Here is a 14425-nt window from a genome sequence, read left to right on the forward strand (position 1 = left end):
AGAGTAAAGAGAGCCGCTGATCTCTCACACTGGATCAAAATTGGGCTCAGTATCGGATCCTTTACACGCGCCTCCTGGCCCGTAGCTTGAGACTTTATCTGCCCCCAATCAGGTCTTCCGCTCCTTCAGGGTGGGCCCAGGGATTGGTTGACCACTTTACATCTATCCTGATTTTGCAAGCACTTATAGTTATACACGTATACTCTTCCTCCTACACTCATCGTTCACTCTCTGAGATTGAACAGCTGTGCTCCCTCTCTGAACCGCCGAGACATGTCCTAGCTTCCCTCTATAAAGTACTACACAATGCTCTTCATTCTGAACTCCCTCCCTACACCGAGGCGTGGACTTGAGGCCTAGGTAAAGACATATCGGCTGAGGATTGGTCCACGTTGTTCCACTTCACTCACAAATCGTCTATTTCTTGCTGTTCACAAGAAAAGAACTTTAAGCTTCTTTCTCGATGGTACAGGGACCCTCTCTCTATACAAAATGTATCCTTCTACACCTAATCTCTGCTGGCGCTGTAATAGAGCTGTTGGTACACAGCATCATATTTGGTGGCATTGTGATCAAATACAACCCTTCTGGCGACAGGTCTTTGCTGTATATGACAAGATCTATGGTGAGTCCTTGGCCTCTTCGCCGGACATTGCTCTCCTCTCTATATTACCGGGCTCACTGGCAGCCCAGAAGAAAAGTCTGTTGCGTTTTTTTCTATCTGTGGCCCGCCAATTGATACCCCTCTTTTGGAAAAAGGCCACTCCCCCAACCTTTCCGATGTGGGTTTCTATGCTTAATGATACCATGCGTATGGAGGAAATGCTGGCATTTGCCAGTGATACCTATGATAAACATAAGTTACTGTGGTCGGTCTGACTTCATTTCTCCCTCTCTTCGACTCTCCGAGATATGTGTTCCTCTGTCGTGCCCTAGTGGAGTTGAGCCTTGCTCCCCCAATTCATTTTCATTTTGGCATGTCCACTGGTTGGGCCCTGTGATCCGTGCCAGGGTGCGGGCGGTGGGGTCACTCCTCTGGGATACAGATGGGGGGCCACCTTTATTCTGCTTTTTGCTGTTTCCATCTCCCAACCCTCTCTCTTCTCCTCCTTCACTATTTTTACAACTGGCCTCTCTTTTCTCCTTTTTATGCTTTTCTCTCCTTTTTCTCAGTTTGGGTTTATACACTTGGTTATACGGAGTTCTCTCATTTTGTTCCATACATCTTGCCCAGGGATACCCCTCCTGAAATTATGTTTTGTCATATCTCCGTAGTATGGGTTATTGATCCTTCCCTCTTGCTGTTGTATAGAATAATTTTCATCCATCCACATGGATCATAGCCACACCTGTGATGTTTTTCTGTCCATTTACTTGTACATATAATTATTTCTCATGCTTTGTTCTGTTAAATTTGAGTGAAATATAATAAAGACAAATTTGCCTTTAAAATTGGGCTCAGGTAAGTAAAAGGTGGGGGGGGGGACTGGGGAGGATCCTGGACACAGAAGAATTTTTTATTGTAATTATTCTTTATTGTAAAGAATGCATTAAAGTATAAATCCTTAAGGCTTTAGATCCATTTTGATTTTTTAAATTTGAGTATTAACCAGTAATTACCAGTTGTAAATACGTAGCTGACAGCACTTAAATCAAATTTATGAATAACATTTAAAGACTACTAAATGGCTTTCTGTAGATAGTTAACAATTTACAGCCTTCTTCAATAAATAGTTATTCTTAAGTACATTAACCCAAGGCAGACAAAATTCTTTCTAGTCAGATGAGTACAAGACTAATTGGTATTGGTTGTCTTCAGTTACTATAAGAATCCTATACTGAATAAAAACTTTAAAAGAGAAGTTTGGCTTTTGAAAAGAAAAAAAAGATTTATACTCACCTAGGTGGATGCAGCATTTGTCCCTCGCTGGCTTTGCACTGAGAACTGCGTGACCAAATACCGATGGTTGCTCAGTTCTCCCCTCCTCTCTAAGCAGAGAGTCGTGACTGTGAATCTGTGGCTCTCTGCTCTGCCCCTCCAGCGCTTACTGGAGTGCTGGGGTGCAGAGGGGGTGGGAGTGACTGGCTCAGTCTACCAACATCTTGCTGAGAGGCTAAGCCAGGTGCCGGTCTAGGCTTCTGGGTGGATCCTGATCATATGGTTGGGATCTTTTCAGAGCCTGGACCAGCTGAGAGACATCAGCTTACAACAGGCTTTTGCCTGTTGTCGGTTGTATACAGGTCACGGAGTGCAGAACAATCTGCAATCTTGTGATTCCCAGGAGGAGTATACCAAAAATAACTTTGGCTATACTTGTCCTTTAGCGTTAACCCTTTACTTTGGAATTTACATATCTAACCTTGGGTCTCCTGGAGCTCTTCAATGAAGTTGTTGAGTGCTTACTGTATTGTTAGAGGATACTATTTTTTTCTTATTTTTCGCTACAGGTTAACTTTAACCTTTCCTGTTACTGCTGTCAGAACTAAATATCTGTATTGTTTTATTTTCTTCTAAGCATTTAACGTCTTTGAAAAAGACCTCAAATCTAATATCATTGCCATAGTAACCACCGGTGTTGAATGTCTGTATGTAGTGGTCATTTTTAACTCATGTGTTGCAAGGACAGTTATTTCCAATATTAAGCAAATTCAGTTTGTCTCTCATTGTTGCTAATATCTGCAGTATTTACATTAGTATATGCTTTACTAAATCTACAAAATTGCCAGTGATACTGTTTATGAAGGTACATTGGAGCTTATATGAAAATATATCATACACATGTGATATTTTTACAATGATTTCTGGAATACCTGATTCCTATTTCAAAACTGTACCACATTTCCATGTTTAAAGGTACTTTTTAAAAATGGCACTTACGTCTACAGTCTCATTCTAGCAGTATCCTTATGTGACAAGGATTGCTTTTTCTTTCAGTTTTTTTTCTTCTCATGTGGTTTAAGGCTTAAATTCACACAAGATTTGGAACTAATTTAACAAAACTGTACAATTCAAAGAATGCATTTGCTGGAAACATGCATAAGCAAAATGTACCCAAAGTGCAAAATGCTTGTCAGAACAATATTATTATCTGTCAGCTGAACTTGGTTTTAGTACTTTAAGACCTGAGATTTTTTACTGGTAATTTAATGGAATAGGAACTGTTCTTCTGTCTCTTTTGTTTTTTTCATGTTGTTTAAACTGAAAGTAATCTTTAGATTAAGTGTCTTGGACAGGCATGTGGCATGTTTACTTTGAAGTGTATCTAAAGCCAAGAACAAACATTTTATATATCACAGCATCTCAGGTCCATAGCCCAGCATACCAAGTCATTTGTTAGGTTCCACTTGCGTTTTAAGGTTAGGTTAATAGTTCTGAGAATATAATTTCAGGGAAAAGTGGAAAATGCCTAATGCCTTCATTTTTGTCAAATTGATAACATCTGAAATTAAATTTAAAACCTATTTACTCATACATAGACATTGCTAGAGCTTGGCACTCTGGGAACATGTCTAACAGCTTCTACTGCATGTCCCTGGTGTTCTTTACAGCAGCCATTGCCAACATCCCGAGCATGAAAAATAAAGTCTCACACTTGGTACTCACAGGATCCCAGTTGGGTCTTGCTGGATTTGTAGGACATCCAGTACTCACAGGATCTCTGCTAGGTCTTCCAGAGTATTCCAGGAATCCCTGGTCCTCCATCACCTCAATGACATCCTCTGGAAACAACATTGGGTGTGTCCTCTGACCAGAAGGGTATTTAAGCATCAGCCTTTGAAGTGGCTGGTGCTGTGTCTAATCCCAGGTACCTGAAGGCTAAAAAAAGCACTTTAATACTTACCAGTTACTTATTTGTTGCTGATCCAGGTGAACCTGACTCCTGAGAGCTAAAGTGCTATTATGCCTACCTGTCAGTTGCTTGCTTTTTGGCCCAGAATGACTAGACTATTTTCTCCAAGAACCCCGCCTGAACCTAAATACTCTCTTCCCTGCTGCCTGTCTTGGCCCCTGCCTGGACCTGCCTACTCTCTTTCTTGATGCCTGCCAAGACCTCTGCTTGACCTGACAATTCTCTTGTCGCTAGCCCTGTATTTCCACAGCTTAGCCTTTCTGTTCTCGCCACCCCCTTGGTGGAACAATCTTAGAGATCACAACTTGGTGCCAATTTGCAGCAAAGAATACTGGGACCACTAGAGTTCTCAGCCCATCTCTACTATTGGAAGCTCAGGTGAAGAACAGCTGCCACTTAGACTCATGTCCCCTGCCTGGGGGGAAAACTTAACACACCCCTAGCACCTAACTTTTTTAAACCTTCAAACATTCATAAAACTTACACAAATCCACTGTCACATGATCTCTGGGACATTTCTTCTGGTGCAGGTGGCTGGTGGTCTCAAGCTGTTCTCTTCACTAATCTTGCCAATCAGTCTTGTTTCTGCTCTCTCTTGTAACATCACACCTGAATGCTGCAGGACCCTGTGATGGGCCCTTTCTACAGCAAATAGGTAGCTCCCACATCACCAGGAAGCGATTTGGCCTCTGTAGGCTGGACAATCCCACATTAGGGAGCAGAATAAGGAATACCCGGGACCTTGTGTATTGTATGACTACAGTTTTTCAGTATATATTTTGCTTTTTGATATATATTTTGAAATATACGTTTTACAGGGGAGTATAATGATAGGGTTTGTTGTTACCCACTGAAGATGAGCTTTAAATAAAAATATAGCTTTTTAAATTTTATTTAAATGCTTTATTCTTGTTTTTATACTAAAAATACTAAACCTTGTAATACTCTCTGTTGGTTTCTTTTTCAAGATTTTTAAGAACCTTGGTAGTTTAGTTTGTATTGCATCATATGAGCACAGCTGTAAGACTTACAGTGCCTTGAAGTAGTATTCATACCCCTTGACATTTTCCACATTTTGTCATGTTACAATCAAAACGTAAATGTATTTTATTGGGATTTTATGTGATAGACCAAGGGAAATGATAAATGGTTTTTAACATTTGTTACAAATAAATATCTGAAAAGTGTGGTGTGCATTTGTATTCAGCCCCCTTTACTCTGATACCCCTAACTAAAATCTAGTGGAACCAATTACCTTTAGAAGTCACCTAATTAGCAAATAGAGTCCATCTGTGTATGAATTAATCTCAGTATAAATACAGCTGTTCTGTGAAGCCCTCAGAGGTTTGTTAGAGAACATTAAGCAACATCATAAAGGCCAAGGAACACACCAGACAGGTCAGGGATAACATTTTGGAGGAGTTTAAAGCAGGGTTAGGTTATAAAAAAATATCCAAAGCTTTGAACATCTCACGGAGCACTCTCCGTGCTCCAGCATCTGAAAATGGAAAGAGTATGGCACAACTGCAATCCTACCAAGACATGGCTGTCCACCTAAACTGACAGGCCGAACAAGGAGAGCATTATTCAGGGAAACAACTAAGAGGCCCATGGTAGCACTAGAGGAGCCGCAGAAATCCACATCTCAGATAGGAGAATCTGTCCAAAGGACAACTATTAATTTTGCACTCCACAAATCTGGTCTGGAGGAGACTCCAGGAGACAGGCAGTTACTCTAGTACAGGGCCGTAGAAGGTCCTTAACTCATCAACAGGACCAGTATCTGTTCCTTTGTGCAAGGAGGAACAGGCTGAGCACTGCCAGAGCCCTACAAAATGATCTCCAGCAGGCCAGTGGTGTGAATGTCTCTGACCAAACAATATAAAACAGACTTCATGAGGGTGGCCACCACCATAGAGCTCGATTGGCATTTGCCATTGAACACCAGAATTGGCAGGTCTGCCACTGGCACCCTGTGCATTTTACAAATGAGAGCAGGTTCACCCTGAGCAGGCATGAAAGGGTCTGGAGAAACCGTTCAGCATGACCGATTTGGTGGTGGGTCAGTGATGGTCTGGGGAGGCATATCCATGAAGGGATGCACAGATCATTACAGGCTAGACAATGGCAAACTGACTGCCTATAGGTATCAGGATAAAATCCCTGGACCCATTGTTAGACCCTACGCTGGTGCAGTTAGTCTTCGGTCCCTCCTGGTGCATGACAATGCCCGGCCTTATGTGGTGAGAGTATGCAGGCAGTTCCTGGAGGATGAAGGAATTAATTCCATTGAATGACCCCCACACTCACCTGACCTAAATCCAATAGAACACCTCTGGGATATCATGTTTCGGTCCATCCGATAATGCCAGGTTGCACCTCAGACTGTCCAGGAGCTCAGTGATGCCCTGGTCCAGATCTGGGAGGGAATACCCCAGGACACTATCCGTCGTCTCATTAGGAGCCTGCCCCGACATTGTCAGGCATGCATAAAAGCACGTGGGGGCCATACAAACAACCGAGTACCATTTTGAATTGCTGCCATGAAATTTCAGCACAATGGACTAACCTGCTGCATCAGTTCTTCACTTTCATTTTCGAGGAGTCATTGAATTCAGTCTTCTATAGGTTGATCACTTTCATTTCTATCAAACAATGGGGCATCCTTACATTCCTAAAACATTACCCAGTCCATATCAGTATAGATATCCAGCATTATATTTTTCCCCATTGAGATCAGATGTGTTTTCAAAGTGTTCCTTCGATGTTTATGAGGAGTGTATTTTCCCACCATAGATGAGTGTGGAACCCTGCTGTAGCTCCCCTTATTGAGTTGAGCAATTGTCTTTAGTTGGGTCCATTAGGGGTATCCCTGTCTACACTATATTACCAAAAGTATTGGGATGCCTGCCCTTACACGCACACAAACTTTAATGGCATCCCAGCCTTAGTCCATAGGGTTCAATATTGAGTTGGCCTACCCTTTGCAGCTATAATGGCTTCAACTTTTCTGAGAAGGCTGTCCACAAGGTTTAGGAGTGTGTCTATGGGAATGTTTAACCATTCTTTCAGAAATACATTTGTGAAGTCAGGCACTGATGTCAGACAAGAAGGCCTGGCTCACATTCTCTGCTCTAATTCATCCCAGAGGTGTTCTGTCAGGTTGAGGTGCAGGCCAGTCAAGTTTCTCCACTGTTCTCACAATGTTGAGAGCAAGCAATTGTCCAAAATATCTTGGTATGTTAACGCTTTAAGAGTTCCCTTCACTGGAACAAAAGGGCCAAGCCCAACTCCTGCAAATCAACCCCACACCATAATCCCCCTCCACTAAACTTTACATTTGCACAGTGCAGTCAGGCAAGTAATATTCTCCTGGCAACCACCAAACCCAGACACGTCCATTGGATTGCCAATCTTTCTGTTGTGTGTCTCTGTGTGCCACCTGGTGCATGGAAAAGAAAAAGAGCAGCAAAGAATTGTCTCAGGATTTGAGAACAAAAATTGTGGAAAGGCATAGACAATCTTAAGGTTACAAGTCCATCTCCAGAGATCTTAATGTTCCTGTGTCCACTGTGCACAACATTGTCAAGAAGTTTACAGTCCATGGCACTGTAGCTAATCTCCCTGGATGTGGACGAAAGAGAAAAATTCGATCAAAGATTGCAACAAATGATTGTTCGAATAGTGGATAAAGAACCTTGGTCAACTTGCAGACAAATTCAAGCTGACCTTCAGACACAGGGTACAGCTTTGTCAACTCGCACTATATGTCTCCATCTGAATGAAAAGGGACGCTATGGTAACAGACCCCGGAGGACCCCACTTCTGAAACAGAAACATAAAAAAGCCAGATTGGAGTTTGCCAAAACTTACCTGAGGAAGCCAAAATCCTATTGGGAGAATGTGCTGTGGACAGACAAAATAAAATTAAAGCTTTTTGTTAAAGCCCATCATTCTACTGTTGTCAGAAAAAAATGAGGTCTTTAAAGAAAAGCATGCAGTCCTTACAGTCAAACATGGTGAAGGTTCACTGATGTTTTTGGGTTGCTTTGCTGTTTCAGGCACTAGATGTCTTGACCTGAGCATGGCATTATCAAATCTGAAGACTACCAAAGAATTATAGGGTGCAATGAAGGGCCTAGTGTCAGAAAGTTTGGTCCCCATCAGAGGTCATGGGTCTAACAGCAGGACAATGACTCAAAGCACACATCAAAAAGCACCCAAAAATGGTTTAGGACAAACTGCTGGAGAGTACTGAACTGGAGAGTACTGAACTGGAGAGTACTGATCCAGTAAGGAGTCCAGATCTCAATCCCATAGAGCACCTGTGAATCTCAAAACAGAAGGTGGGAAAAGGAACCCTTCCAATTTGAAAGACCTGGAGCAGTTGGCAAAAGAAAAGTGGTCCAAAATTCCAGTAGAGAGATGTAAGAAACTCATTGATGGTTACAGGAAGCAATTTGTTTCAGTTATTTTTTCCAAGGGGTGTGTTAGTAAACATTAAATTGAGGGTGCCAATAATTTTTTCCAGTCCATTTTGTGGGTTTTGCGTGGAATATGTCAGATTTGGCTTTTTGTTTTTCCACTTTGTGTCATACCAATACAAACAAAAGAAATAAACAGGAGAATGCCTAAACATTTGTAATTGCAACAATTTTCTGGGTGAAGTGGTGCATTATCTGACAGAAATGCAGGGGTGTCAATATTTTTGGCCATGACTGTATATACTTAAATATACTATATTTCCTTTTCAGGTTAAGGCTCGGCTCACACTGCTACGATGTGACTTTGATGCAATTTACCGTGCGATTATGTGGTGTGACTTTGCATATTCTATGGGGCAAAGTCACACTGTAAATTGCAGCAAAGTAGTGCAGGAACCTTTTCTAAAATTGCACCGTTCTGAGTTGCATTATTTAGAACAGGCACCATTAACAACAATGAGATTTACATTTGTCATGTAATTCTGTGCGACTCAAGTTGCATCAGAAGTCACACTAGCGTGAACCAGGTCTAAATCAGTCATACGTTTACTGCTCCATTACTATATCAAATGTAAAAAAAAAATGTACATGTCCTCTAAGCTTTTTTTATGAATCATAAGGCTTCTGGCACATTATTTCTTTATTCTTACTAGCAAAGATGTGCTTGTTTCAGACATTGGAGGGATTGGGAAACCTAACTGTGTCCAATGGCTCAGAGTGGAGAGCACAGATATGAATCAGCAGTGCGGTTGCATGCATAGTAAAAAAAAATGTTAAATCCACCGTGATTTAATGTTCTATGACAATAAACATGAAAATGTCCAAAGGGGTGAATGCCATTTATAATCACTGTAATTCACTAGTAGTCACAATTTCCAGTATAGGAAGGGGAAATAGAATGGCATACAGTAATTGTTTGTTTTGCACGCATGTTAATGTGCTTTGTGTTAAATCAGTCTATTTCTTTTAAATAGGCTGCTGATTCACCTAAAATTAGACATGACTTTTTTAGCAACATACTGTACCCCAATGCAATGCATTACTATGCGTTTCAGTGTACTGCAATGCAAGTGTGTTCCTTTAATGCATCAGGTTACTTTTAAAAATCAATATCATTGTGACACACAAATGCATGTATAGTGCATTACATCAACATGCAACACAAAGGTGAGATGCTGTCATACCTGTACCTCTTGCAATACAGCCACATAAACCAAAAGAGATATGGTATTCCTAGATTAGATTTATGAAGCTGATATGGTGCCAGTAAAACTAAATTTGTTTCAAGCACCACTGTGTATGTGGACTTTTTTTTCCACAAGCCTCTAGAGTGGAGTTCAGCTCTTGAATAGGATTCCAAGTTTTCCATACATATAGTTTTTGTTTTTTATATTAGAAACACACTAAAGTTTTAAAACAACGAGCCGTATGCAGGGCCAGAGTTTTATTAATTATAATGAATGTAGTTATCAATTCATTCAATAAAAATGAGAAACAATGCAGTTTATGTATATAGTCCTTAAGAGGAATCACAGGCTTTCATAAAAGGCCCCTGAAAATATTTCTGGTACAGAATTTTGTTGACTGGCTAGCCAACTGACTTGCAAACTTGTGTCTAGTCTGCCAATCGAGATATTAGAGATGTGCTTGCCTCTACATCTTCAGCCTACTGTCATGTATTATGCGCAAAGCAGAGATGATTGTGGGAATTCAATAAAGCTCCTGCACCACTTTTCTGGTGTTAAAAGTCATTGGTAATGCATTGCACTAAATTCAATAAGAAACAAAATCAAAGAAAATATGATCCTACCAGGTACTGCTCATATTACTAATATAGAGAGGGGAGAGGAGCTCTCCTCAAAACATGCGCCAAAAAATCCTTACATAAAAAGTATATGGATTTAGCTCAACACCTCAACCCAAATAGTATTTTCTTGAGTCATGTGGCAAAAAAGTGAAAAAGCTATGAACCAAATTTTTTATATACCAACAGATATCATTGACTTACAATTAGCTTTTATTAATTAAAAATAGGAACACGTTAAACACCTTAAAAAGTGTCAAGGGTCATGTATCAAGATCAATAGGATATCTTTAATCCAAATAATATGTAAGCAATTGTCATATCTTCATACTTAAATTAAATACCAACCAAAGCTGAGAGCTCTCAGAAAAAGGGGACAGCCATAGAGGACAGAAAAGGATAGACACAGTGGCCACAAAATTTAAATAAATGCACAGCATGCTGGACAAAGCTGTGTGGAAAATGCTAACTGACTGGCTGTGCAGGACTATAGGGGCCACCAACATTCAACAGCAACCCCCAAAGGGGTTTATTAACTGGATTTTAATAAAACTTGTCATACAGTTTTACACTATGTATGTCTTCTTACTTTTCTTTTATAACATATATGAATGCAACCATTGAAATAATATGAGATAAGTTGGAGGTGAACAGAGGTGGAGATCTCAAATTAGGATACAGAGAAACGATTGAGCCACATCCAGATCTGCCTTGAATCCATGCTTTTTTTACTCTTTTAACATTATAAGAGTCCATTCGATCTGGTAAGCATCCATTGTTTCTTTGGTGGTGGTGCACTCTGATCTCAAGAGGACGTGGTGACACACATCCACCTCTACATTTCATCACATATATTGGAACTCTTTTCTCCTCTCATCATTACTTGGGATCTTATACAGTTAGGTCCACATATATTTGGACACAGGCACAATTTTAGTTTTTTTCAGGAATTAACCAAAACATATTCAAGCTATAGTTATATAATGGATATGGGCTGAAAGTGCACACTCTCAAGTTTAATTTGAGGGAATGTACATCCAAATTGGAGGAAGGGTTTAGGAATCACAGCTCTTAAGAGTAGCCACCCCCCCTTTTCTAAGAGACCAAAGGAATTGGACAATTGAATCAAAAGCTGTTTCAAGGCCAGGTGTGAGCTACTCAATTGTTATTTCTTCATCAATTAAGCAAGTAAAAGGTTTGGAGTGGACTCTAAATGTGGTATTTGCATTTGGAATCTATTGCTGGTTACCTACATCATGCATTCAAAGGAGCTGTCCATGCAAGTGAAACAGGCCATTGTAAGGCTTCAAAAATGAAACAAATTCACCATTATGGACTTAGTGGAAGAGTCCCAGACACAATGGGAGGAGGACTTGATCTGGGACCACATGCATGTCCCTAGACACCTGAGAGGGCCTTGTCTGTAAGGAGCCTGGGCCTGCTTCCAAGACATCAGGAGAGACTGGAGTAAGGGTCGATCCATTCATAAAGATTGAGTGGTGGTTTTAAGAGAAACACAGCCAAGCTGAGCTATTCTGTGGCCATCCAGAGACCAATAGTCTCAACAGAGGCTCCATAGTTCGCCAACCCAGTCCCTGGAAATACTATTGAAACTTTGGTCCAGTGGACTGCTATTGTGTAAGGATAATGCCAGACTGTGTTTTTTTTTCCTCAGATAGGCTGGTCTGGGCTTATTTTCTTTTACAGAGAGACTAATCGCATTCACTTTGTTTGCTTTGGAAGGGCTCCTCCTTAAAACAAGGACTTGAAAAAAAAAAGAGAACCCAACACTAAGTTCATTGCTGTTGTGCCTTATTGCCTATTTAGACAGTCAGAGGTAGGACTGTACTATTTTGCAATTGGGTATATTTGTATTGTACTCTTTACTGTTTTGCAGGTTACATGACAGTTGTCTTCTGAAGAACAAGGAATATAATTTTCTGATGAAGGACCTCCTTCTAGGGGGAGGTACTTCATCCTCATGTTAACACTGGTTGATTTACTGATTTGATCTTAGCACTATATTCATTGTCCTGCTGCTAGTGAGTTAGCATCAGACAGGAAATGTAAATATGTAATTTATGTAAAGTGTACATATGCAAAGTATTTATTTTTGTGCTAATTATTTTATTATATTTGCGTACATATTCCTTTTCCTCTTCCCAGTTATTGTACCCTTTTCCCCTCCTATTTTTTCATATAGGATGCCCCACTCCTGGGCTCAGAAGCCTTTTTGTTTTTTTCTTGCCCCCAGCCAGTGAGGACATGGCTGTTTTTAAGTGGGGGGGTGAGTGTAGAACCCTCCTAGTTTAGCTAGGGAGAGATAGACCCTGATGGCTACAGAGGAGCTGATTAGTCACTCAGGTGAGATAGTCAGAGGGGTCAAATTCTCATCAGGACTGAGAGACTCTGCAGGCCAGCCTCTCTGGAATTTCCCCCTACTCCGAGGCTTTCAGGGGAGGGCCTTGGAGACAGTTGGTGGGTCTGAGGAATGGTTGGCTGCACTTTTGAGGGACCTTAGCCAATCCCCAACAGAAGGCTTGGCAAGGGACTGGTCTTCCTTAAAAGTGTTGCAGCCTACTCAGTAGCAGAAGTGTGATGGTGGGAAAGGAGTGAGAAGCAAGAATATGTGAGGCTAGAGTAGGAATGCTGCCAGATGGCCTGGTGGGATTGGACCTGCCTGCAAGCCTGGAGCTGGAAACGAGGAAAACTCAGGACTCACTGTTCCCTTGAGAAAGGACCACCTGTATGGCAGGAAAGGAGCAGCCCAGCTGATAGGGGAAGGAGCATTCTGGTGGGAAACCATATTAGCCCTTTGCTATTGACTTTACACCTTACTGAAAAGAACAGGAGCCAGATCCCCTGCTCAGGAAGAGAGTCTCAGATTGCTAGGTGAAGAGGAGTTCATCTGGGGTCTGGGGTAGTACAAATGGAGCTGCTGGCTAGCACTCCTACAAAGACTGTGCCAGAGAAGCTGTGAATCATTCAGGAAGTTTGTCCTCAGATTTTAGTGTCCTTGGGCATCCTAAACACCCCTTTACCCCATCTAAGGGTAATCCCCTCAATAAAACAACAAAACCAATGCTCAAGGCCTGATTTCTGTCTGTGGATGAAAGCTGTGTAGAAAATGCTAACTGACTGGCTGTGCAGGACTACAGGGGGACCCAAAAATCAACAGCAACCCCTAAGGGGGTAGTGCTACAGCCAAGAGCACTAGTTCTCCACAGAGATGCGTATGCCAGTTAGAGTAGCATCACTCTAAATTGAAACCCCAACTCCAGTTTTCTTCAGAAATGTGTACTCCAGTTAGAGCAGCATTACTCAAAATTGTAACGCCAGTTCTCCTCAGAGATGTGTGCGTTGGTTAGAACAGCATCGTGCCACATTGCAATAGGAAGATTAGAGCACCAATTTCCCTAAAAAAAAGGCATGCAACAATCAGACCAGCATTGCGCCAAAGGAAGGCTAGAGTGGAAAAACTGTGCAACATTTTAAAAACAATGTGTCAAAAACAAAAGCAAGCTTAATGCACCAGTTCCCCTCAGGAGAGACATGTGGCAGTTAAAAAGCAATGTTCCAAATACAATAGAAAGCTTAATGCTCCAATTCCCCTAAAAAAAGACATGTGACAATTTGAGCTGCATTTGCATCAAAGTGTGATAGGAGTAGATTGCCAGGTTTACTCAGAAGAGGTGTGAGACAAATAGAAAAGTATTGCGCCAAAATCAAATACCCAGTCCAGACAGGTACATGAATTTTATGCATTCTGTGCCACTTTCTCACTGTCTCTAAGACACTTTGATTAATTCTACAGTATCTGTGCCAGTCATTATGAATTCCAGGGGATGTGTTTTATGCTTTCTATGGTATGTGCTAATACATACCATAATGTGTACCACTGTGTGATGTGACAAACAGCTGTGATCTTTTTCCCTGCTAATATTTGACACACACATTATCCACTCAAGTGTTTTGCTTACTCTGAATCTATCAGATTTACTCAGTAGAAGCCTTTTGACAAAAGAGATTCTGCCAGGAAATAACCAGCTTTAGGCAAATTTACTGTTTCCCAGAATAATTTCAATGAGCACTTTCTGTCTGGATCCTCACTTTTACATTCAGAAACTGAGCACCTGGGGTTCACTGGTTTCATTGTGACTGAAGACATATATCTTTTATGAATTTGAAAACTGTTCCTCTTATGTCCAATGTATATTATAGTTAAATCAGTTTTAGGAAACCTGTCACCACCACCTCCTGGAACGAGAAATAAAATTATACAGTTT

The sequence above is a fragment of the Staurois parvus genome, unplaced genomic scaffold, assembly GCF_062004578.1.
Source record: "Staurois parvus isolate SC_StPar_1 unplaced genomic scaffold, SC_StPar_1.0 ptg000104l, whole genome shotgun sequence".
NCBI classification, from domain to species: domain Eukaryota; kingdom Metazoa; phylum Chordata; class Amphibia; order Anura; family Ranidae; genus Staurois; species Staurois parvus.